Source organism: Pan paniscus, chromosome 1 (assembly GCF_029289425.2).
Source record: "Pan paniscus chromosome 1, NHGRI_mPanPan1-v2.0_pri, whole genome shotgun sequence".
Lineage (NCBI taxonomy): Eukaryota > Metazoa > Chordata > Mammalia > Primates > Hominidae > Pan > Pan paniscus.
Genome location: NC_073249.2, coordinates 94234829 through 94258395, shown reverse-complemented (window position 1 = coordinate 94258395; position 23567 = coordinate 94234829). Strand labels below are relative to the sequence as shown.

The window sequence follows — 23567 nt, the reverse complement described above, 5'->3', positions numbered from 1 at the left end:
AAGGACAATGCTGAAAGGAATAACAAGGCTTATCTCTAGGATCCATAAGGTGAGTCTGGACTGACGGCTGATCTGAACACTTTGTGCATACTGCCTTTTATTATTATTTTTTTAACTCAGTCTTGCTCTGTCACCCTGGCTGGAGTGCAGTGGCGCAATCTCGGCTCGCTGCAACCTCTGCCTTCCAGGTTCAAGCAATTCTCATGCCTCAGCCTCCCAAGTAGCTGGGATTACAGATGAACACTATCATACCTGTCAAATCTTTGTATTTTTAGGAGAGATGGGGTTTTGCCATATTGGGCAGGCTGGTCTCAAACTCCTGGCCTCAAGTTATCCACCTGCCTCAGTCCCCCAAAGTGCTGGGATTACAGGCATGAGCCACTATACCCAGCCTTGAATACTGTCTTTAAGTAGATTTCTTCTTTTTAGATGGATTCATGGTATCTAGAGTCAAATGCTCTGGAGAACTTTGTCTATAACAAGTTTCAGTAGAATAACTGTGTTTGGCCGGGCGCTGTGGCTCACGCTTGTAATCCCAGCACTTTGAGAGGGTGAGGAGGGAGGATCACCTGAGGTAGGAGTTCCAGACCAGCATGGCCAACATGGGGAAACCCCGTCTCTACTAAAAATACAAAATTAGCCGGGCGTGGTGGCACGCGCTGGTAATCCCAACTACTCCAGAGGCTGAAGCAGGAGAATCCGTTGAACCCGGGAGGTGGAGGTTGCGGTGAGCCGAAATTGTGCTGCTGCACTGCAGCCTGGACAACAAAGTGAGACTACGTCTCAAAAAAAAAAAAAAAAAAAAAAAAAAGGCCGGGCGTGGTGGCTCACGCCTGTAATCCCAGCACTTTGGGAGGCCGAGGCGGGCGGATCACGAGGTCAGGAGATCGAGACCATCCTGGCTAACACGGTGAAACCCCGTCTCTACTGAAAATACAAAAAAATTAGCCGGGCGTGGTGGCGGGCGCCTATAGTCCCAGCTACTTGGGAGGCTGAGGCAGGAGAATGGCGTGAACCCGGGAGGTGGAGCTTGCAGTGAGCCGAGATCGCGCCACTGCACTCCAGCCTGGGCGACAGAGCGAGACTCCGTCTCAAAAAAAAAAAAAAAAAAAGGAATAACTGTGCTTGAGAATTTACCATGGGATAGGATAATTAATATTTTTCCATAACACATAACTAAGATTGACTGTAATTTTTATTAACTTTATTTCTCTAGTTGAATTAATGATAATTCTCCTTTAATGAAGTATCGAAAATAACAACTGGTTGCCAGGTGGGTGCGGTGGCTCACACCTGTAATCCCAGCACTTTGGGAGGCCAAGGTGGGTGGATCACTTGAGGCCAGGAGTTCGAGACCAGCCTGGCCAAAATGGTGAAACCTCGTCTCTACTAAAAAAAATACAAACATTAGCCAGGCGTGGTGCCAGGCACCTGTAATCTAAGCTACTCGGGAGGCTGTGGCAGGAGAATCGCTTTAGCCTGGGAGGCAGAGGTTGCAGTGAGCCGTGACTGAGCCACTGCACTCCAGCCTGGCAACAGAGTGAGACTGTGTCTCAAAAAAAAAAAAAAAAAAAAAAAGTTGCCAATTTACAATTTTAGCATCTAAAATGATTAAAAAACAAAATTGTACGTGAAAAAGACCATTCTGCTGGTTTACTTCATTTTTTCATTTATTTACCAAATAGTTTTTCAGTACCTTCTATATGGCAGGTACTCAGAATTCTAAGATGCTTCATTTCACTAATAATAGTTATTATTTGTTGGGTATTATTATGTGCCAGGTACTACACTAAGTGCTTTATTTTTTTAATCCTCATGATCAACTCATGAACGAGATAATATCCTTGTTTCACAGATGGAGAAACTAAAGATGAGACTGGCTAGGTAACTTACTTGAGGAAATAGCCTGAGAGGTTGCAAAGCCCGCACGAGATGCCAGGTCTGTCTGACTTCAAAGCCTGTGGCCTAACCACTGTGCTCTATTGCATTTTATGGTCCATGTTCTCCAGAAGCTTACAGTCCAGTAGAATCATGAAAAAATGACTATTTCAATATGGTGCTCTTACAGCACCAAAGAGGAGCACCTGAGCGGGATTAGTCGAGTCAGCAGGAGATCCTGAAAGGCTCAGAACTGAGCCAGAAAGACTTGGTCATTTTCAGCTGATTATTTAATTACAGATTAGATTTCCTAGAAAAGGAGCCCTTCCTCCTATATGGCTCTGCATGTGCCCCGTTCCCTCAGGCCTATATATTAATACATAAAATAACCCATTATTATAAAATGAAACGAAAGCAAGGATCAGCAGAGGGATGGATTCTGGACTCAACTGATCATATTACAAGGCTAAAATAAATTTCCTCTCGGCCGGGCACGGTAGCTCATGCCTGTAATCCCAGCACTTTGAGAGGCCAAGGCGGACAGATCACCTGAGGTCGGGAGTTTGAGACCAGCCTGGCCAACATAGTGAAACCCCGTCTCTACTAAAAATACAAAAATTAGCTGCGTGTGGTGGCACACGCCTGTAATCCCAGCTACTCGGGAGGCTGAGGTAAGAGAATCGCTTGAACCCAAGAGGTGGAGGTTGCAGTGAGCCGAGATCATGCCACTGCACTCTAGCCTGGGCAATAGAGCGAGACTCCATCTCAAAAAAAAAAAAAAATTTACTCTTTCTTAATAACAGACGAGAAAGACCTGAGGCCAGACTGCTGTTGGTGAGAGAAAGTTTTGGTGTTTTTTTTTTTTATTAGTTTGGTTCAGGGTGACTGTATTAGTCAGGGTTCTCTACAGGGACAGCACTAATAGGATAGAAGTATATATGAAGGAGAGTTTGTTAAGGAGTATTGAGTCACACCATCTGGCGAAGTCCCACAGTAGGCCGTGAGCAAGCTGAGGAGCAAGTAAGCCAGTCCAAGTCCCAAAACTTCAAAAGTAGGGAAGCTGACAGTGCAGCCTTCAGTCTGTGGCCAAAGGCCTGAGAGCCCCTGGCAAATCACTGTTGTAAGTCCAAGGGTCCAAAAGCTGAAGAACTTGGAGTCCAGTGTTCGAGGGCGGGAAGCATCTAGCTCAGGAGAAAGATGAAGGCTGGAAGACTCAGCAAGTCGGCTCATCCTACCTTCTTCTGCCTGCTTTATTCTAGCTGCCCTGGCAGGTGATTAGATGGTGTCCACCCACACTGAGGGTGGGTCTGCCTCTCCCAGTCCACTGACTCAAATGTTAATCTCCTTTGGCAACACCCTCACAGACACACCCAGGAACAATACTTTACAGCCTTTAATCCAATCAAGTTGACACTTAATTTTTTTTTTTTTCACTAACAAAACATGCTTTATTTGGTAAAAATGTGAGTGTAAAGGGGGTGAGGCGGGGCGGGCAGGGCAGAAGGGTGCAGTGTTGGAGGTGGGGGCGGGGGTCTACATAGCTGGGACCTGACCCTGCAAGGTGGACATCCAGGACGGAGGAGCCAGAGGTCAGAAGTTCCGGAGGTGGGCAGTCCTTTGTTAACAGATCACTTGCTTTTCCATGGGTGAAGAGAGGAGCTCCAGAGGCCTGAGTACGATGGGGGGCAGCTGTCCAGCGACATCTAGGGAAACCCAGCCCCCAGCAGCAGCAGGAACTCTTGGGGACAGTCTGTCTTGTTGCAAAGGCCAGCACAGCAAGCAGCCTCCACATTAGTTCCACAGCTTGACTGGCTTCTAAAATGGGCATGTCAATATCCAGAATCTCAAAGCATCCCCTCTTTGGCTCCATCATCCAAGGGTGAGAAACAGCAGAACCTAAGTGGGAGTCTGAGTCATCTTCTTGGTTCAGTTTTTAAATGAATTTTAAATACCCTCAGTCAAAAGAAAAATAGAAGGAGGCAGAAACAAAAGATATGAACCCACCCCAAAGCTGTTGGGCACTGCCACTTCTGGATGGCTCTAGTGCCAGCGGAGCCCCCATTCCCCTCCATGTCAGACGTAATTCTTGGTAGGGTACTCAGAGGTCCCCCGAGAGATGGCAGGGGTAGATGTCCAGTAGCGGGCCATGTAATGGCTGGGGCCCCGTGACCCCCCGGAGGGGCAAGTGCAGCACAGCAGCCTGCCACCCAGCAACAAAAGGCCTGAGGCCGCCCAGCCCAAGTAGAGGGAGGCCCCCAGCTCCCACTTTTGGGCCTCAGCCACCAGGGGGTTATAGAAGTCCCGGATGATGGCATGCGCCGTCCAGCAAACGGGGATTAGTGTCAGGACCCCTGAGATGACAAAGACAATCCCAGAGGTGAGCACCAGGCGGGCCTTGGAATCCTTCTCCTCCACACAGGTGGTACACTTGGCCCCAGCAAGGTAGACCAGCAAGCCGAACAGGGCCACAAGGAGGGCGATGACACAGACGGCACATGCAGCCTGCAGGTCCTGTGGCAGCGCCAGCAGTGAGTCGTACACCTTGCACTGCATCTGGCCGGTGCTCTGCACCACTCAGGACATCCACAGGCCCTCCCACACCACCTGGCCACCACGATGCTGTTGCCGATGAAAGTGGTCACTTTCCACATGGGCAGGGCGCAGGAGACCAGGCCATTCACCCAGCCCAGCAGTGTCAGGACGACTCCCAGGATCTGCATTCTGGCAGAGGCCATGGTGAGATTGAAGGAGCTGCACTGTGAAGGAGATACGCGAAATTCCTAGGCCAAGTCGACACTTAATATTAACCATCACGGTGATCTTCTAGATTGGCCCACAAATGCTGTTTCAGAAACTGCAGGATGTTCATTCTGGAACTGTACAGAGGCAATAGTACAGATGGTTGTTTTCTTTGGAAACAACAGTCTACTTAAGTGATATCATATATAAAACTTTAAGAACTAAAGATTTCATTTTGCTGTAGGCCAGGTGTGGTGGCTTACACCTGTAATCCCAGCACTTTGGGAGGCCGAGGCAGGCGATCACCTGAGGTTGGGAGTTCAAGACCAGCCTGACCAACATGGAGAAACCCCGTCACTACTAAAAATACAAAATTAGCCAGGCGTGGTGGCGCATGCCTGTAATCCCAGCTACTCGGGAGGCTGAGGCAGGAGAATCGCTTGAACCCGGGAGGCAGAGGTTGCAGTGAGCCAAGATCACACCATTGCACTCCAGCCTGGGCAACAAGAGCGAAACTCCGTCTCAAAAAAAAAAAAAAAAGATTCCATTTTGCTAGCTTCTAATTTGCTTCAAAAAGTACCTGTAGTTTCAGCTACTTGGGAGGCTGAGGCAGGAGGATCATGTGGGCCCAGGAATTTGAGACTGTCCGGGGCAATATAGCAAGACCCCACCCTATGTCAAAAAAAAAAGTATAACAAAAATGTCATCACATTACTGTAGAAATAGCACCACCTTGTGGCCCTTGAATAGTTTGTTTTCCACTCTGCTTTGTAAGGAGGCATGGTGCTTTCTCTCCGGTAGATAAAATTGAGTAGCGTTTAAGTAGTACTAGGGTGTGTTATTCAGATTGCTATGCTGAAGTAACAAGCCTTGTATTCTCAGTGGCCTAACACAAAGGATATTGTTTGTGTTGTGTGCATGTGTTTTGCTTTGTTTTTGCTGTTCCTGTCTTTCAAAACGGCTTTGCAAGCAAGATTGAAGTCTGGATGGAGGGACAAAAGTTTACCTTCTTGGGATACATCGCAACATGTAGCTTTTAAGGTGGGGAGGGAGAGATAATTTATACCTCACACTTAATTGGCTCTGATTAGAAAGGACACAATAACACAAGTTATTTCCATTCATAGGTCTTTAGCCAAAGGAATCACATGACCCCTCCCGTTTCTGCAAGGGAGGCTGAGAAGTGTAGAGAATGATTTGGATATTTGGATATTTCCCAAGCATTGCTGCTTCTGCTGTAATTTACAGTTATACATTCTCAGACAAAGCTGGAGTAACTCTAGTACTTGACAGTTACTTTTTTTTTTTTTGAGACGGGGCTTCACTCTGTTGCCCAGGCTGGAGTGCGGTGGCACAATCTCAGCTCACTCCAACCTGTGGCTCCCGGGTTCAAGTGATTCTTGTGCCTCAGACACCTGAGTAGCTGGGATTACAGGCGCCTGCCACCATGCCCCGGCTAATTTTTGTATTTTTAGTAGAGACAGCATTTCCCCAAGTTGTCCAGGCTGGTCTCAAACTCCTGACCTCAAGTGATCCACCCGCCTTGGGCTCCCAAAGTGCTGGCAGCGAGCCACTGTGCCCAGCTTACAGTTACTTTATATTAAATGGTTCAGAGGTTTCTGTGTATACCTAAATTTCCTACAGAGCAGTTTACTTTCTTTTTTTTTTTTGAGATGGAGTCTTGCTCTGTCTCCCAGGCTGGAGTGCAATGGCACGCTCTTGGCTCACTGCAACCTCCACCTCCCAGGTTCAAGCAATTCTTCTGCCTCAGGCTCCCCAATAGCTGGGATTATAGGCGTGCAACACCACACCTGGCTAATTTTTTTGTATTTTTAGTAGAGACAGAGTTTCACCATTTAGGCCAAGCTGGTCTCAAACTCCTGACCTTAAGTGATCTGCCCACCTTGGCATCCCAAAGTGCTGGGATTACAGGCGTGAGCCACCGCACCTGGCCTACTGTTCTTAGTGGATACTTTACATACTCTTTCACTGCATGTCTTCCATGGCAGATTCTTTATTCGAGGGCAAAAGACTAAGTACTTATAGTGTGTTAAGTACTCAGAAAAGGAGATACGAAAATGAATGAAATCTGATTCCTTCTCTTCCAAGCATGTAGCCAAGAAGACAAACATGTGTAACATAACATGATACAATTCTAAAAAATAGATATTTTAAAGTGAGACAAACTTGGATGTGAATTCTGGTTCACCATCTACTAACTCTGTGACCTTAATCAAAATTACTCAACTTCCCTGAACCTTGTCTTCCCCATCATAACACAGGGTTGATAATATTCTGCCTATCTGCTAGGATTTCTAGGTTTAAAACTAGTGCATGTACAATGCTGTATTGCCTAACATCTAATAGATACTCAGTTAACAGTAGGCATGAGTACAACTCAAGGCAGTGTAATAAAATTGCCATTCGGGCCGGGCGCGGTGGCTCACGCCCATAATCCCAGCACTTTGGGAGGCCAAGGTGGTCAGATCACGAGGTCAGGAGATCGAGACCATCCTGGCTAACACAGTGAAACCCTGTCTCTACTAAAAATACAAAAAAAACTAGCCGGGTGTGGTGACAGGCGCCTGTAGTCCCAGCTACTCACTCGGGAGGCTGAGGCAGGAGAATGGCATGAACCCGGGAGGCGGAGCTTGCAGTGAGCCGAGATTATGCCACTGCACTCCAGCCTGGGCAACAGAGCGAGACTCCGTCTAAAAAAAAAAAAATTGCCATGCAATGTAAAGAGTGCTATTAGCAGTAAGGAAAGAGAATTACTTTTGACTGGAGGTGTCTGGCAAATTTTCACTGAGGATGTGACATTTGAGTTGAGACTTGATGAATGGGTAAGATTTAAATGGGGACAGAGGGCCAGGTGCGGTGGCTCACACCTGTAATCTCAGTACTTTGGGAGACCGAGGCGGGTGGATCACATGAAGCTAAGAGTTCGACACCAGCCTGGCCAACATGATGAAACCCCGTCTCTACTAAAAATACAAAAATTAGCCAGGCGTGGTGGCAGACGCCTGTAATCCCAGCTACTTGAAGGTTGAGGCACGAAAATCACTAGAACCTGGGAGGGGGAGGTTGCAGTGAGCAGAGATCATGCCACTGTACTCCAGCCTGGGTGACAGAGTGAGACTCTCAAAAAGAATATTAAGTAAATAAATAAGTAAATAAATGGAGAGAGAGGGAAGTTGAAGTAGAATGAGCAGAAGTATCGAAGCAGTAAAATGACATGTTTTAGCATGGTCCTATGGCTATAAATGAAACTAGAAACTTGGATTGAAGTCATCACAGTGGCCTTGTCATGCTGAGGAATTTGAGACTTATTTTGACATCATTCTGGAACCACCTAAGCCTTGTTTCTCTCTCTCTTTTTTTTTAATGGGGTCTCACTGCATTGCCCATCCTGATCTCAAACTCCTGACCTCAAGCACTCCTTCCACTTTTGCTCCCAAGTAGCTGGGACTACAGGAGTGGACCACCACACCTGGCTCCCAAGTTTTTTGATTAGCTGAATGTTAAACCTATTATTTGGTAAGCTGAAAGACTATGAAAGATGAAACATCAAAGATTTAGAGATAAAGATGCTAATTAAAGGCTAGGCGTGGGTGGCTCATGCCTATAATCCAAGCACTTTGGGAGGTCAGGGTGGGCAGATGACTTGACATCAGGAGTTCGTGACCAGCCTGGCCAACATGGCGAAACCCCGTCCCTACTAAAAATATAAAAAATTAGCCAGGTGTGGTGGTGCATGCCTGTAATATCAGCTACTTGGGAGGCTGAGGCATGAGAATTGCTTGAACCCAGGAGGCAGAGGGTGCAGTGAGCCAAGATCATGCCACTACATTACAGCCTGGGCGACAGAGCGAGATTCTGTCTTAAAAAAAAAAAAAAACGCTTTTCTGCTTCAGGTTTGTTTTTTTTTTTTTTTTTTTGAGATGGAGTCTCGGTCTGTCACCCAGGCTGGAGTGCAGTGGCGCAATCTCGGCTCACTGCAAGCTCTGCCTGCCGGGTTCACTCCATTCTCCCACCTCAGCCTCCCGAGCAACTGGGACTACAGGTGCCCACCACCAGGCCTGGTTAATTTTTTTGTATTTTTAGTAGAGACGGAGTTTCACTGCACTAGCCAGGATTGTCTCGATCTCCTGACCTTGTGATCTGCGTGCCTCGGCCTCCCAAAGTGCTGGGATTACAGGCGTGAGCCACCGCGCCCGGCCTCTGCTTCAGGTTTTTTAATGGCTGTTATGTATGCTCCTGAACAATCCCTGACAGAATTGTTTGTTTCCTATGGGACAGATCCCTGATAAGACAATACACAGACTGGAACAGATACAGAATATGAATAATGTCATTGGACTTAGTGAATTATAAATAATAACTTGGGCCGGGCGCGGTGGCTCACGCCTGTAATCCCAGCACTTTGGGAGGCCGAGGCGGGCGGATCACGAGGTCAGGAGATCGAGACCATCCTGGCTAACACGGTGAAACCCCGTCTCTACTAAAAAATACAAAAAATTAGCCGGGCGTGGTAGCGGGCGCCTGTAGTCCCAGCTACTCGGGAGGCTGAGGCAGGAGAATGGCGTGAACCCGGGAGGCGGAGCTTGCAGTGAGCCGAGATCGCGCCACTGCACTCCAGCCTGGGCGACAGAGTGAGACTCCGTCTCAAAAAAATAAATAAATAAATAAATAAATAAATAAATAAATAATAACTTGGATCCTTTATACATAGAAGGAAAATATATGTTAGTGACATCCCTGTTGCAGACATGGCTCACCTTCTCAGTGTTATAGCAAGCATAAAAAGTTTGATAATGCCGGCCGGGCACGGTGGCTCATGCCTGTAATCCTAGCACTTTGGGAGGCAGAGTTGGGCGGGTCACCTGAGGTCGGGAGTTCAAGACCAGCCTGGCCAACATGATGAAACCCTGTCTCTGCCAAAAATACAAAAAATTAGCTGGGTGCAGTGGCGCACGCTGTAATCTCAGCTACACTGGAGACTGAGGCAGGAGAATAGCTTGAACCTGGGAAGCAGAGGTTGCGGTGAGCTAACATCATGCCACTACACTCCAGCCTGGGCTACAGAGCGAGAGACTCGGTCTCAAAAAAAAAAAAAAAAATTAAGGTGATAACCCCAAAACATTGAAATGGTTTCTCTTATGGTTGGACCCTGAATGTTTTTTACACATGGGGACCCAGGCTCGCCAAAGCATTTCTGCTCACCTAGATAACCAGGTTCCAGTTGAGAGTCCCAGAGCTATTTCCTGCACCAATGAGAATAAACTGGTGAGTTACTAATATGTATATGGGGTTTCTCGGGGATTATAACTTGTGTTCTTGTCCTCGTTTTGCATAGGAAAACTGAAACTGAAGCTTAGTAAATTTGCATTTACTCAGATAGTGCACCTGAGATAGCACTCTGGAACCCAGATTCTCCCTGTCCCTGTCTGATACTGTGGTAACATATGCTGGCCAGCTCCGTCCATACCTGCTCTCATGTAATCCTGACTAGTGAATTCACCTAGTGCCATGGATTTTGCTGAGCATAGAGTTGTCGAATACTCAATAGTTATTAAGTTCAATTTCTTTTTCTTTTTCTTTTTTTTTTTTTTTTGAGATGGAGTCTTACTCTGTTGTTAGGCTAGAGTGCAGTGCTGTGATCTCTGCTCACTGCAACCTCCACCTCCTGGGTTCAAGCAATTCTCGTGCTTCAGCCTCCCAAGTAGCTGGGATTACAGGCACACACCACCACACACAGCTAATTTTTATATTTTATATTTTTAATAGAGACACAGTTTCACCATGTTGGCCAGGATGGTCTCGATCTCCCGATCTTGGCCTCCCAAAGTACTGGGATTACAGGCATGGACCACCACACTTGGCCCAGAACCCAATTTTTCTAATAACCAATCTGGTGCTATTTTGCAGTTTTGTAAGTGGATTTCCTAGGGTCTGGAGAGGGAACTAACTTGATTTGTTATGAGAAGAGCAGCATTTAAAGTGAATTTTGTCTGCAGAAGCCAGGATTCCAGCAGTATCTAGTGTTGCATTTTCTAGTCCAGTTCCCTATTAGACTGGATATTAATTTCTTTTTGTTGCTGCCTCATAAATGAAATTAATTTGTGGTCTGTGCTGTAATGTGAGGAACCAATAGCTTTCTTTCCCTGCCCCTACCCTCTGAGTCTTCCCATCTTAATATAGTCTGTGTGGAAAGAAAAAAATAATCACCCATTACCCAAAACATGATCTCAGCAGGGTGTGTTTTAAATATATCTCTAGCTTTCACCTATTTTCACAAACACAAAATGAAGTAGAATAAATGAATCAAGCCACTGAAGTGTCTTTCAGCTTTCTCTGTAATTGCAGTCCTTTTATCTGCCAATTCCTCTGGGGTTTCTATGGAAACAGCAGCATGCAGATGATCTTGTCACATGACTGGAGCATCTCTATACACAGCACAGAATAATCCAGATGGCAAGAATTGTCTCTGCTACCCCTACATCTACGGTTTACTTTGATGAGCAATTGGCATCATCATTTAGGCCACCTTTATATACATACTGGGTTTGGGGACAGCAACCAGCATTCTTGGCTAAGATAAAAAATGAGGCTGGGCACAGTAGCTTATGCCTGTAATCCCAGCACTTTGGGATGCCGAGGTGGGAGGATCACTTGAGCCCAAGAGTTCAAGACTAGCCTGGGCAACATAGAGAGTCCCCAACTCCACACAAAAAAATTTTTAATTAGCAGTGCACAGTGGTATGTGCCTGTAGTCCAAGCTACTCAAGAGGTTTAGCTGTAAGGATCACTTAAGCCCAGGAAGTCAAGGCTACAGTCAGCTGAGATTGGGCCACTGCACTCCAGCCTGGACAGCAGGCTGTCTCAAAACAATGGGAGATATCTTTTCCAGCTTTAAGAGATGAATGGTCCAGGCGTGGTGGCTCACGCCTGTAATCCCAACACTTTGAGAGGCCAAAGTGGGAGGATCCCTTGAGCTCAGGAGTTCAAGACCAACCTGCGCAACATAGCAAAACCTCATCTCTATCCAAAAAAAGTCAAAAAATTAGCCAGGTGTGGTGGTGCACACCTGTGGTCCCAGCTACTTGTGAGGCTGAGGTGGGAGGATCTTATGAGCCTGGGAAGCCAAGGCCTCAGTGAGCGGTGATTGCACTACCGCACTCCAGCCTGGGCAACTGAGCAAGACCCTGCCTCAAAAATACAAAAGACAAAGACATGAGTGAATACCAGACCTTATCCGCTTTTCAAAGTCTTGGTCACAGATGAGAAGACAAGGCTGTGCATGGTGGCTGACGCCTGTAATTGCAGGATTTTGGGAGGCCAACGCAGGCGGATCACCTGAGGTCAGGAGTTGGAGATCAGCCTGGTCAACATGGTAAAACCCCGTCTCTATTAAAAACACAAAAAATTAGTAGGGCATAGTGGCGGGCACCTGTAGTCCCAGCTACTCGGGAGGCTGAGGCAGGAGAATCACTTGAACCTGGGAGGCCGAGTTGCAGTGAGCTGAGATCGCGCCATTACACTCCAGCCTGGGCAACAAGAGGGAAACTAAATCCTAACAAAACAATTGGATTGATGTAGGATTTGACAGGTAATTCCAAACTTTTGTTTTTTAGAAGAAGTCTCACTCTGTTGCCCAGGCTGGAGTGCAGTGGTGTGATTTCGGCTCACTGCAACCTCCACCTCCCGGGTTCAAGCGATTCTCCTGTCTCAGCCGCCTGAGTAGCTGGAATTACAGGTATGCGCCACCACGCCTGGCTAATTTTTGTATTTTTAGTAGGGAGGGGGTTTCACCATGTTGGTCAGGCTGGTCTCGAACTCCTGACCCCAGGTGATCCACCCGCCTTGGTCTCCCAAAGTGCTGGGATTACAGGCGTGAGCCACAGCACCCAGCCACTACTTTTTGTCTTTTTTTTTTTTGAGATGGAGTTTCAGTCTGCTGCCCAGGCTGGAGTGCCGTGGCGCGATCTCGGCTCACTGCAGCCTCTGCCTCCTGGGTTCGAGCGATTCTCCTGCCTCAGTCTCCCAAGTATCTGGGATTACAGGCACGCGCCACCACGCCCAGCTAATTTTTTGTATTTTTAGTAGAAACAGGGTTTCACCATGTTGCCCAGGCTGGTCTCAAACTCCTGACCTCAGATGATCTGCCCATCTCAGCCTCCCAAAGCACTGAGATTACAGGCGTGTGCCACTACACCCAGCCAGAATTTCTTTTTTTTTTTAAGATGGAATTTCACCCTTGTTGCACAGGCTGGAGTGCAATGACGCATCTCAGCTCACCACAACCTCTGCCTCCCTGGTTCAAGCAATTCTCCCGCCTCAGCCTCCAAAGTAGCTGGGATTACAGGCAGGTGCCACCACGGCCAGCTAATTTGTATTTTTAGTAGAGACAGGGTTTCTCCATGTTGGTCAGGCTGTTCTCGAACTTCTGACTTCAGGTGATCCACCTGCCTCGGCCTCACAAAGTGCTAGAATTACAGGTGTGAGCCACCGCACCCGGCCAGGATTTCTTTAAAAAATATCAACACTGGCCAGGTGCAGTAGCTCACACTTGTAATCCCAGCACTTTGGGAGGCCAAGGCAGGCAAACCACTTTTGGCCAAGAGTTCAAGATGAGCCTGGTCAACATAGTGAAACTCTGTCTCTACTAAAAATACAAAAATTAGCCAGGCGTGGTGGTACACACCTGTAATCACAGCTACTTGGGAGGCTGAGGCAGGAGCATCCCTTGAACCCAGAAGGTAGAGGTTGCAGTGAGCCAGGATCACGTCACTGCTTTCCAGCCTGGAGAACAGAGCGAGACCCAGTCTCAAACAGCAAGAACAACAAAAAAAACATAAGTACTGTTGACAGTACAAGTGACCTTTCTAGTCACCTTGTAGTCACGTTTTCTTTAACAACATGTACTTTAGATGGAGAGAAGGGAACCAGAAAAACACTCGGTCTTTGCCATGTTATTCATTTCTGTGCAAAACAGGACTGGCTGATACTACGTATTCCAGATGGTAAGAACTTCCTGTCTTGTCTTCTCTCTGTTAGGTTCAGTTATCTTGTTACCGTGGTAGCCTTGTAGCTTTAATTTTCTAACAGGGATCTGATAGCTAAAGGAAAAGCCTTTGCCAGTCACGATGGCTCATGCCTGTAATCCCAGCACTTTGGAAAGCCGAGGCAGGCGGATTGCCTGAGCTTAAGCCCAGGAGGAGGCTGCAGTGAGCCGTGATCGCACCACTGCACTCTAGCCTGGGCGACAAAACAAGACGCTGTCTCAGAAAAGAAAAAAAAAAAGAAAAGCCTTTACTCCAGATGTAGAGCAGTCTGAGCTCATCCATCATGATTTCTTCGTGATATTACTGCCAAGCAGGTTACAAGGTGAAGTCAATGTGACGAAAGGAAATTGGGCTAAAAGCTTCCTGAAGCCTTTTGATGCTAAGCAGTCCTTCTTTTGATATTTAATACCCATGAGCATAAACTCCTGCCTTAGAGGTCACCACGGGGTTTTTTTTTTTTATTTTTTGCCATCGGTTAACAATTCTGAGTACCCACAGAGCCTTTTACTATTTATCAGCATTCTACAGTCATCAGTATAGGTTGTCAAAACTTAAGGGATATTACACTTTGCATATGAAGGGGTGGGTTGCCCCTCCACACCTGTGGGTGTTTGTCGTAAGGTGGAACGAGAGACTTGGAAAAGAAAAAGACACAGAGACAAAGTATGGAGAAAGAAATAAGGGGACCCGGGGAACCAGCATTCAGCATATGGAGGATCCCGCCAGCCTCTGAGTTCCCTTAGTATTTATTGATCATTCGTGGGTGTTTCTCTGAGAGGGGGATGTGTCAGGGTCACAAGACAATTGTGGGGAGAGGGTCAGCAGACAAACACGTGAACAAAAGTCTTTGCATCATAGACAAGGTAAAGAATTAAGTGCTGTGCTTTAGATATGCATACACATAAACATCTCAATGCCTTACAGAGCAGTATTGCTGCCCGCAGGTCCCACCTCCAGCCCTAAGGCGGTTTTTCCCTATCTCAGTAGGTGGAACGTACAATCGGGTTTTATACCGAGACATTCCATTGCCCAGGGACAGGCAGGAGACAGATGCCTTCCTCTTGTCTCAACTGCAAGAGGCATGCCTTCCTCTTATACTAATCCTCCTCAGCACAGACCCTTTACGGGTGTCGGGCTGGGGAACGGTCAGGTCTTTCCCTTCCCATGAGGCCATATTTCAGACTATCACATGGGGAGAAACCTTGGACAATACCTGGCTTTCCTAGGCAGAGGTCCCTGCGGGCTTCCGCAGTGTTTTGTGTCTCTGGGTACTTGAGATTAGGGAGTGGTGATGACTCTTAACGAGCATGCTGCCTTCAAGCATCTGTTTAACAAAGCACATCTTGCACAGCCCTTAATCCATTTAACCCTGAGTTGACTCAGCACACGTTTCAGAGAGCACGGGGTTGGGGGTAAGGGTATAGATTAACAGAATCTCAAGGCAGAAGAATTTTTTTAGTACAGAACAAAATGGAGTCTCCTATGTCTACTTCTTTCTATACACACACAGTAACAATCTGATCTCTCTTGCTTTTCCCCACAGCATATGTCCCTTTTTTGTTAAATATTGTGTGCATCCACATTTTTTCTTTCTTTTTTTTTTTTTTTTTTTTTTGAGATGGAGTCTCGCTCTGTCGCCCAGACTGGAGTGCAGTGGCACGATCTCGGCTCACTGCAACCTGCATCCCCCGGGTTCAAGCGATTCTCCTGCCTTAGCCTCCCCAGTAGCTGGGATTACAGGCATGCGCCACCACATCTGGCTAATTTCTGTATTTTTAGTATAGACAGGGTTTTGCCATGTTGGCCAGGCTGGTCTCGAACTCCTGACCTCAGGTGATCTGCCCGCCTTGGACTCCCAAAATGCTGGGATTACAGGCATGAGCCACGGCGCCTGGCCTACATTTTCTTTTTTTAAACAAGGCTATTCATATAACATCCACATTTTCTGACTTACCTTTCAAACCTGCTAGTACACAGAAGTGATTTTTAATCCACTTGGTATGCTTTATATATTGATTCTTTTTTCTTTTTCTTTTTTTTTTTTTTTTGAGAGAGAGTCTCACTCTGTCACCCAGGCTAGAGTGCCGTGGCACGATCTCGGATCACTGCAAGCTCCGCCTCCCAGGTTCATGCCATTCTCCTGCCTCAGCCTCCCAAGTAGCTGGGACTAAAGTCACCTGCCACCACGCCCGGCTAATTTTTTGTATTTTTAGTAGAGACGGGGTTTCACTGTGTTAGCCAGTATGGTCTCGATCTCCTGATCTCGTGATGTGACCGCCTTGGCCTCCCAAAGTGCTGGGATTACAGGTGTGAGCCACTGCGCTAGGCCTTTTTTTTTTTTTTTTTTTTTTTAATAGAGATGGAGTTTCACCATGTTGGTCTGGCTGGTCTCAAACTCCTGACCTCAGGTGATCGCCCACCTCGGCCTCCCAAAGTGCTGGGATTATAGGCTTGAGCCACCGCACCCAGCCTTGCTTATATATTTATTCCTTTTTTTTTTCTTTTGAAATGGAGTCTCACTCTGTTGCCCAGGCTGCAGTGCAGTGGTGCAATCTCGGCTCATTGCAACCTCCGCCTCCCAGGTTCAAGTGATTCTCCTGCCTTAGCCTCCTGAGTAGCTGGGATTACAGGCACCTGCCACCACGCCTGGCTAATTTTTTTTGTATTTTTAGTAGAGACGGGGTTTCACCATGTTGGCCAGGCTGATTTTGAACTCCTGACCTCAAGTGATCCGCCCGACTTGAGCTCCCAAAGTGCTAGGATTACAGGTGTAAGCCACTGTACCTGGCCTGATTTATATATTGATTCTAAAGATAATGTTTAATCTAAGATGGACCTGACAAGGCCAGGCACAGTGGTTCACCAGCAATTTGAGAGGCTGAGGCAGGAGGATCGCCTGAGCCTAGAAGTTCAAGGTTACAGTTAGCTGTGATCTCACCACTGCCTTCTAGCCTGGGCAACAGAGCAAGACACTGTCTCAAAAAATAAAAAAAAGAAAAGAAATATATATTGGAAACTAAAGTCATTTCCCATAACTTAAAGAGGCTGGAATATTTCCAGTTCAATACAGTTTCTGCCTGGTTTGTTTTCTTCTGCCTTTTATTTATTTATTTATTTATTTTATTATTATTATTTTTTGAGACGGAGTCTCACTCTGTCACCCAGGCTGGAGTGCAGTGGCGCAATCTCGGTTCACTGCAAGCTCCGCCTCCCGGGTTCACACCATTCTCCAGCCTCAGCCTCCCAAGTAGCTGGGACTACAGGCGCCTGCCACTATGCCCAGCTAATTTTTTGTATATTTAGTAGAGACGGGGTTTCACCGTGTTAGCCAGGATGGTCTCAATCTCCTGACCTCGTGATCCGCCCACCTCAGCCTCCCAAAGTGCTGGGATTACAGGTATGAGCCGCCGCGCCCGGCCTCTTCTGCCTTTTTTTAAGCTCATCTTTGGGTGAAAAATTGCCGGGATGTTCTGCAGTCCAACTACAACAAACAGCGCTTTGATCAACCTTTAGAGGCTTCAACCTAGCTGAAGAATTTCAAAACTACAAATGAGCACTTCCTGGCCGGGCTTTGTGGCTCACACCTGTAATCACAGCACTTTAGGAGACCGAGGAGGGTGAATCACTTGATGTCAGAAGTTCGAAACCAGCGACCAACATGGAGAAACCCTGTCTCTACTAAAAATACAAAATTAGCCAAGTGTGGTGGCACATGCCTGTAATCCCAGCTACTTGGGAGGCTGAGGCAGGAGAATCGCTTGAACCCAGGAGGCAGAGGTTGCGGTGAGCGGAGATCTTGCCATTGCACTCCAGCCTGGGCGACAAGAGCGAAACTCCATCTCAAAACAACAACAACAGCAGCAACAACAACAAACAACAAATGAGTGCTTCCTGAGCCAGGTGACAAGACTCCCAGAATTTGAGTGCTAGGTAGTCTTTATATGGATTCTGTCCTCCTTGTGCCCTGGGTACCAACAGACTATGGAGAACTGATACTGGAGTTGGAATAACTGTATCATTTTTAATTTCTTTCATACGTTTTGCTCACAGTGGACTCATAACTTGAAACTCATTTATCCATGTGAAATAAATAGGCAACAGTAAGTTGTTCCCATTTTGTGGGTAGCAAAGTGAAATCCAGTTGATTCATTGACTTTTCAAGGTACAGCCTCCAATCCCTCGCAAGCACATTTCCAACTACATGATTTTCTCCAGACAATATCTTTTTAGGGAACCAGAAATGTATTGGAAAAATTCTTCTTTACCCTGGTGATTCTTGGATACCCTGTCTAGACCAGGGGCCTTCAACTCTGGATATAAAGCAGAGTCACCTAAGAGCTTGTTAAAAATGCAGATGCCAGAGTCTCATTCTGGACATTTTCATCAGAATCCCTTATGTATGTTTCTTCAAGGCTCCAAGCAGAAATGGATTAGAAAGCATTCACTTTGGTCAGGCACAGGGGCTCACGCCTGTAATCCCAGCACTTTGGGAGGCTGAGTTGGGCAGATAACTTGAGGTCAGGACTTTGAGACCAGCCTGGCCAACATGGTGAAACCCCATCTCTACTAAAAATACAAAAATTAGCTGGGCGTGGTGGCGTGCACCTGTAATCCCAGCTACTCGAGTGGCCCCATGCATGTAATCCCAGCTACTCAGGGGGCTGAGGCAGGAGAATCACTTGAACCTGAGGGGCGGAGGTTGCAGTGAGCTGAGATCACACCACTTCACTCCATCCTGGGCATCAATGAGACTCTGTCTCAAAAAACAAAAGAAAATAAAAGAAAACAAAAATTACAAAAAGAAATAGAATATCATGGTTACAGAATTAATATACTTCAGTAATTCGTAAAAGAGACAAAAGAATTGGTAAGAACATAAAGATTGAATAGCACAATTAACACACTTCTCCTAATGGAATTATTTTTAAAGATGAAGTCCCAGACCTGGCACAGTGGCTCACGTCTGTAATCCCAGCACTTTGGGAGGCCAAGGCAGGTGGATCACCAGAGGTCAGGAGTTCAAGACCAGCCTGGACAACATGGTGAAACCACATCTCTACTAAAAATACAAAAACTAGCTGGGCACGGTGGCAGGCACCTGTAATCCCAGCTACTAGGGAGGCTGAGGCAGGAGAATCACTTGAACCTGGGAGGCAGACGTTGCAGTGAGCTGAGATCACGCCACTGTACTCCAGTCTGGGTGACAGAGCGAGAATCTGTCTTCAAAAGAAAAAAAAAATTAAATCTCAGAACAACAACTTTTTTTTTTTGGTAGAAGTTCTTTTACATTCACATAATATATTTTATTTTTGACAGTCTAAATACAGTCATCCTTTTTAACCCAGGAAGACAGAAAAGAGAGCAACTTTAGTTGCCTAAAGCTGAACTTAGATATCACCAAACCTCTAGAAAGATGGAAGATTATGAAATAATGCTTTAATAAACATATTATTAATTTAATAAGCACTTGTTGTTCTACAAAGTAGAAAATACATCAGGTCATTATATTTGACCCCTGAGCAACAACGTTTTTGGACTGCATGTGTCCACTTATTCACAGATCTTTTTCAATAGAAGTTATACGGAGTGGACCTGCCTTTCTGGCCTCACCTTCCACCTATCAAATCCCAAAACTTCTGAATGTACTTTCTTTTGAAGCACATAAAGAACCTGTTCAAAACTGACTGACAATGGACCATAAACCAGCTCAATATATTTCAAAGAATTTAAATCATACAGCCGTGTACTCTGATTCTAACGCAATTTAAACTAGAAACCAGTAACAAAAAGAGAAGTAGAAACTCCTCACGTGTCTGGAAATTAAAACATACTTTTCTGATGTGCCCATTGGTCAGGAAAAAAGATCAGAATGGAAATGAGAAAGTAATTCAAATTAAATGATTGTGAAATTACTAAACACAAAACTTAAACAAAAATTTTGTACGTTGAAAATACTGGCTGGCAGGGCACGGTGGCTCAGGCCTGTAATCCCAGCACTTTGGGAGGCCGAGGCAGGAGGATTGCTTGAGCCCAGGACTTCAAAGCCAGCCTGGGCAACATGGTGAAACCTCATCTCTACAAAAAATGCAAAATTAGCTGGGTGTGATGGTGCACGCCTGTAGTCCCAGCTACTTGGGGGGCTGAGGTGGGAGGATGGCTTGAGCCCAAGAGGTCGAAGTTGCAGTGAGCCATGTTTGTGCCACTGCACTCCGGCTTGAGTGACAAAGTGAGATCCTATCTCAAAAAATGATAAAATTAAATATTTAAAAATATTAAAATTGATAAAAACTGATTTACTATTGACACAAAACAGATAATTTTTTGCCTTTAAAACAGACAATATTGGGCTGGGTGCGGTGGCTCACACCTGTAATCCCAGCACTTTGGGAGGCTGAGGCAGGCGGATCACCTGAGGTCAGGAGTTCAAAACCAGCAGGGCCAAAATGGCGAAACCCCATCTCTACTGAATATACAAAAATTAGCCAGGCATGGTGGTGGGCACCTGTAATCCCAGCTACTCGGGAGGCTGAGGCAAGAGAGTCACTTGAACCTGGGATGTGGAGGTTGCAGTGAGCTGAGATTGTGCCACTGCACTCCAGCCTAAGCAATAGAGCAAGACTCCATCTCAAAACAAAACAAAACAAAACAAAAACAATATTGAAAATAAAAAAGCACATCACCACAGATCCTGCAGACATGAAACAGGTTAAATGAGTTCACAATAAACAACTTGGTAGTAATAGCTCTGAATTTGTAGATGAAATGGACAAATTTCCAAAAAAATATGGCTTACCAATATTGACACAAAAAAATAAACTTTAAATACTCCTATACTAATACAGAACTTGAATAATTCATAGGTGAAAACTTTTCTGCAAACACTGCAGGCAGGGCATGGTTCACTCCTGTCATCCCAGAACTTTCAGAGTGGGAGGATGGCTTGAGTCCTGGAGTTCGTGACCAGCTTGAGCAACATAGACCTCCTCTCTACAAAAAAGGTTTAAAATCATGTAGTCACAGCTACTCCGGAGGCTGAAGTGTGAGGATCGATTGAATTCAGGGGTTCAAACTGCAGTGAGCTCTGATCCAGCCATTGCACTCCCTCCAGCCTGGCTGACAATCAGATAATGTCTTAAAAACAAAAACAAAGAAATAACCAACTCTAGGTCTATATAACTTGGCCTGTAAACTCTAGCAAACATTTAAAGAAATGATGCCAATCTCATATAAATTCTTGTGGAAAATAGAAAAGGGAAAATACTTCCCAACTTGTTTTTGAGGCCACTGTTATGCTAATATCAAATGCTGACAAGAACATTAAAGAAAAGGAAAATTAGCCAATCCCATTCACACATATGGATGCAAAACAAAATATCAGTAAGTAGATCCAACTTTTTTTTTCTTTTTTTTGACAGAGTCTTGCTCTATCACCCAGGTTGCACTGCAGTAGCATAATCTCAGTTCAGTGCAACCTCCACCTCCTGGGTTTAAGCAATTCTCCTGCCTCAGCCTCCCGAGTAGCTGGGACTACAGGCACTGGCCACCATGCCCAGCCTTTTTTTTTTTTTTGTATTTTTAGTAAAGACGGGGTCTCGCCATGTTGGCCAGGCTGGTCTCGAACTCCTGGCCTTAAGTGATCCGCCTGCCTCAGCCTCCCAAAATGCTGGGGATTACAGGTGTGAACCACTGTGTCTGGCCAAGATACAACTTTTTTTTTCTATTTTTTCTTCTTCTTTTTTTTTCTTTTCAGACGGAGTCTCACTCTGTCTCCCAGGCTGGAGCGCAATGACATGATCTTGGCTCACGGCAACCTCCGCCTCCCAGGTTCAAGAGATTCTTCTGCCCCAGCCTCCCGAGGAGCTGGGACCACAGGCGCGTGCCACCACTGCCAGCTAATTTTTGTATTTTTAATAGAGATGGGGTTTCACCATGTTGGCCAGGTTGTTCTCAAATCCTGACCTCAGGTGATCGCCTGCCTCAGCCTCCCAAAGTGCTGGGATTACAGGCGTGAGCCATCGTACCCAGCCTTTTTTTTTGTAGCAACAAGATCTCACTATGTTACCCAGGCTTGTTTTGACCTCCTGGGCTCAAGTGATCCACCTGCCTCAGCCTTCCAAAGTGCTGGGATTACAGGCATGAGCCACTGCAGCCGGCCCAGATCCAATATTTTATATTTATTTATTTTTTGAGACAGAGTCTCCATCTGTCGCACAGGCTGGAGTGCAGTGGCCCTATCTTGGCTCACTGCAACCTTTGCCTGTCGGGTTCAAGCAATTATCCTGCCTCAGACTCCTGAGTAGTTGGGATTACAGGCACGCGCCACCTCGTCCTGCTAATTTTGTGTTTTTAGTAGAGATGGGGTTTCACCATGTTTGCCAGGCTGGTCTCGAACTTCTGACCTCGTGATCCGACCGCCTTGGCCTCCCAAAGTGCTGGGATTACAGGTGTGAGCCACCACACCCAGCCAGATCCAATATTTTAAAAGGATAATCAACATAAATGAATTTAGGTTTTTTGTTTGTTTGTTTGAGTTGGAGTCTTTCTCTGTCACCAGGCTGGAGTGCTATGGCGCGATCTTGGCTCACTGCAACCTCCGACTCCCTGGTTCAAGAGATTCTCCTGCCTCAGCCTCTCAAGTAGCTGGGATTACAGGCACGTGCCACCACGCCCAGATAATTTTTGTATTTTTAGTAGAGATAGGGTTTTGACTATGTTGGCCAGGATGGTCTCGAACTCCTGACCTTGTGATCCGCCTGCCTCGGCCTCCCAAAGTGCTAGTATTACAGGTCGGAGCCACCGCGCCTAGCCGAGTTTAGGTTTATTTTAGGAATGCAAGATAGTATTACATGATAATCTAACGATGTAATTTATTCATTAGCACAACAAAGGAAGGATAAAATAATGTAATTATCTTGGTTTGGAGAAAGCTGTAAAAAACATTCAAATCTATTCATGATCAAAACTCTTAGCAAATCAGGACAGAGAACTTCCTTAAACTGTCAGAGTATCTATAGAAACTTTTCAGCCCACATCATACTTAGAAAAGTGAAATAGTAGCCGGGCATATTGGCTCACGCCTGTAATCCCAATATTTTGGGAGGCCGAAGTGGGCAGATCGCTTGAGCTCAGGAGACCAGCCTGGGCAAGATGGTGAAACCCCTTCTGTACAAAAAATACAAAAATTAGCCGGGTGCAGTGGCCTATGCCTGTAATTGCAGCTACTTGGGAGGCTGAGGTGGGAGGATCGCTTCAGCCCAAGAGGTTGAAGCTGCAGTGAGCCGGGAGATTGCACCACTGCACTCCAGCCAGGGCAAAGAGAGTGAGACAGTCTCAAAATAAATAAATAAAACTAAATATAATACATGTGAAAATACAAAGGGCTCAGAAGAGATAAGAGCATCTAACCTTTATTTCTTGAAAAAATTTCAAACCTACAAGAATGCTCAGAGAGTACTGCAAAAGAACACCTATAATCTTCACCTAGTTCAATTAACATTTTGTCACTTTTTAAAATTCTGAGACAGGGTCTCCCTCTGTCTCTGGCTGGAGTGCAGTGCTCCAATCATGGTTCACCGCAGCCTCTAATTCCTGGGCTGAAGCGATCCTCTCACCCTAGCCTCTGGTTAGGACTACAGATGTGGGCTGCCTAGCTAATTTTTTGAAAAATTCTTTTATAGAGAGGCTAGGGGGAGGGGGAGTCTCACTACATTGTCCAGTCTACCCTCAAATTCTCGAATTTCTGGACTCAAGCGATCTTCCTGCCTCAGCCTCACCAAAACGTGAGAATACAGGCGTGAGCCTCTGCGCCCAACCAATATTTGCCTTATCTCTTTTTTTTTTTTTTTTGAGATGGAGTCTGGCTCTCTTGCCCAAGGTGGAGTGCAG

At 46.0% G+C, this 23567-nt stretch overlaps 1 pseudogene; it reads right to left on the bottom strand.

The window, feature by feature from the left end:
* Positions 1-2: 2 nt before the first annotated feature.
* LOC134730512 (claudin-6-like) lies at positions 3-23345 on the bottom strand (annotated as a pseudogene).
* Between the last annotated feature and the right edge of the window lie 222 nt (positions 23346-23567).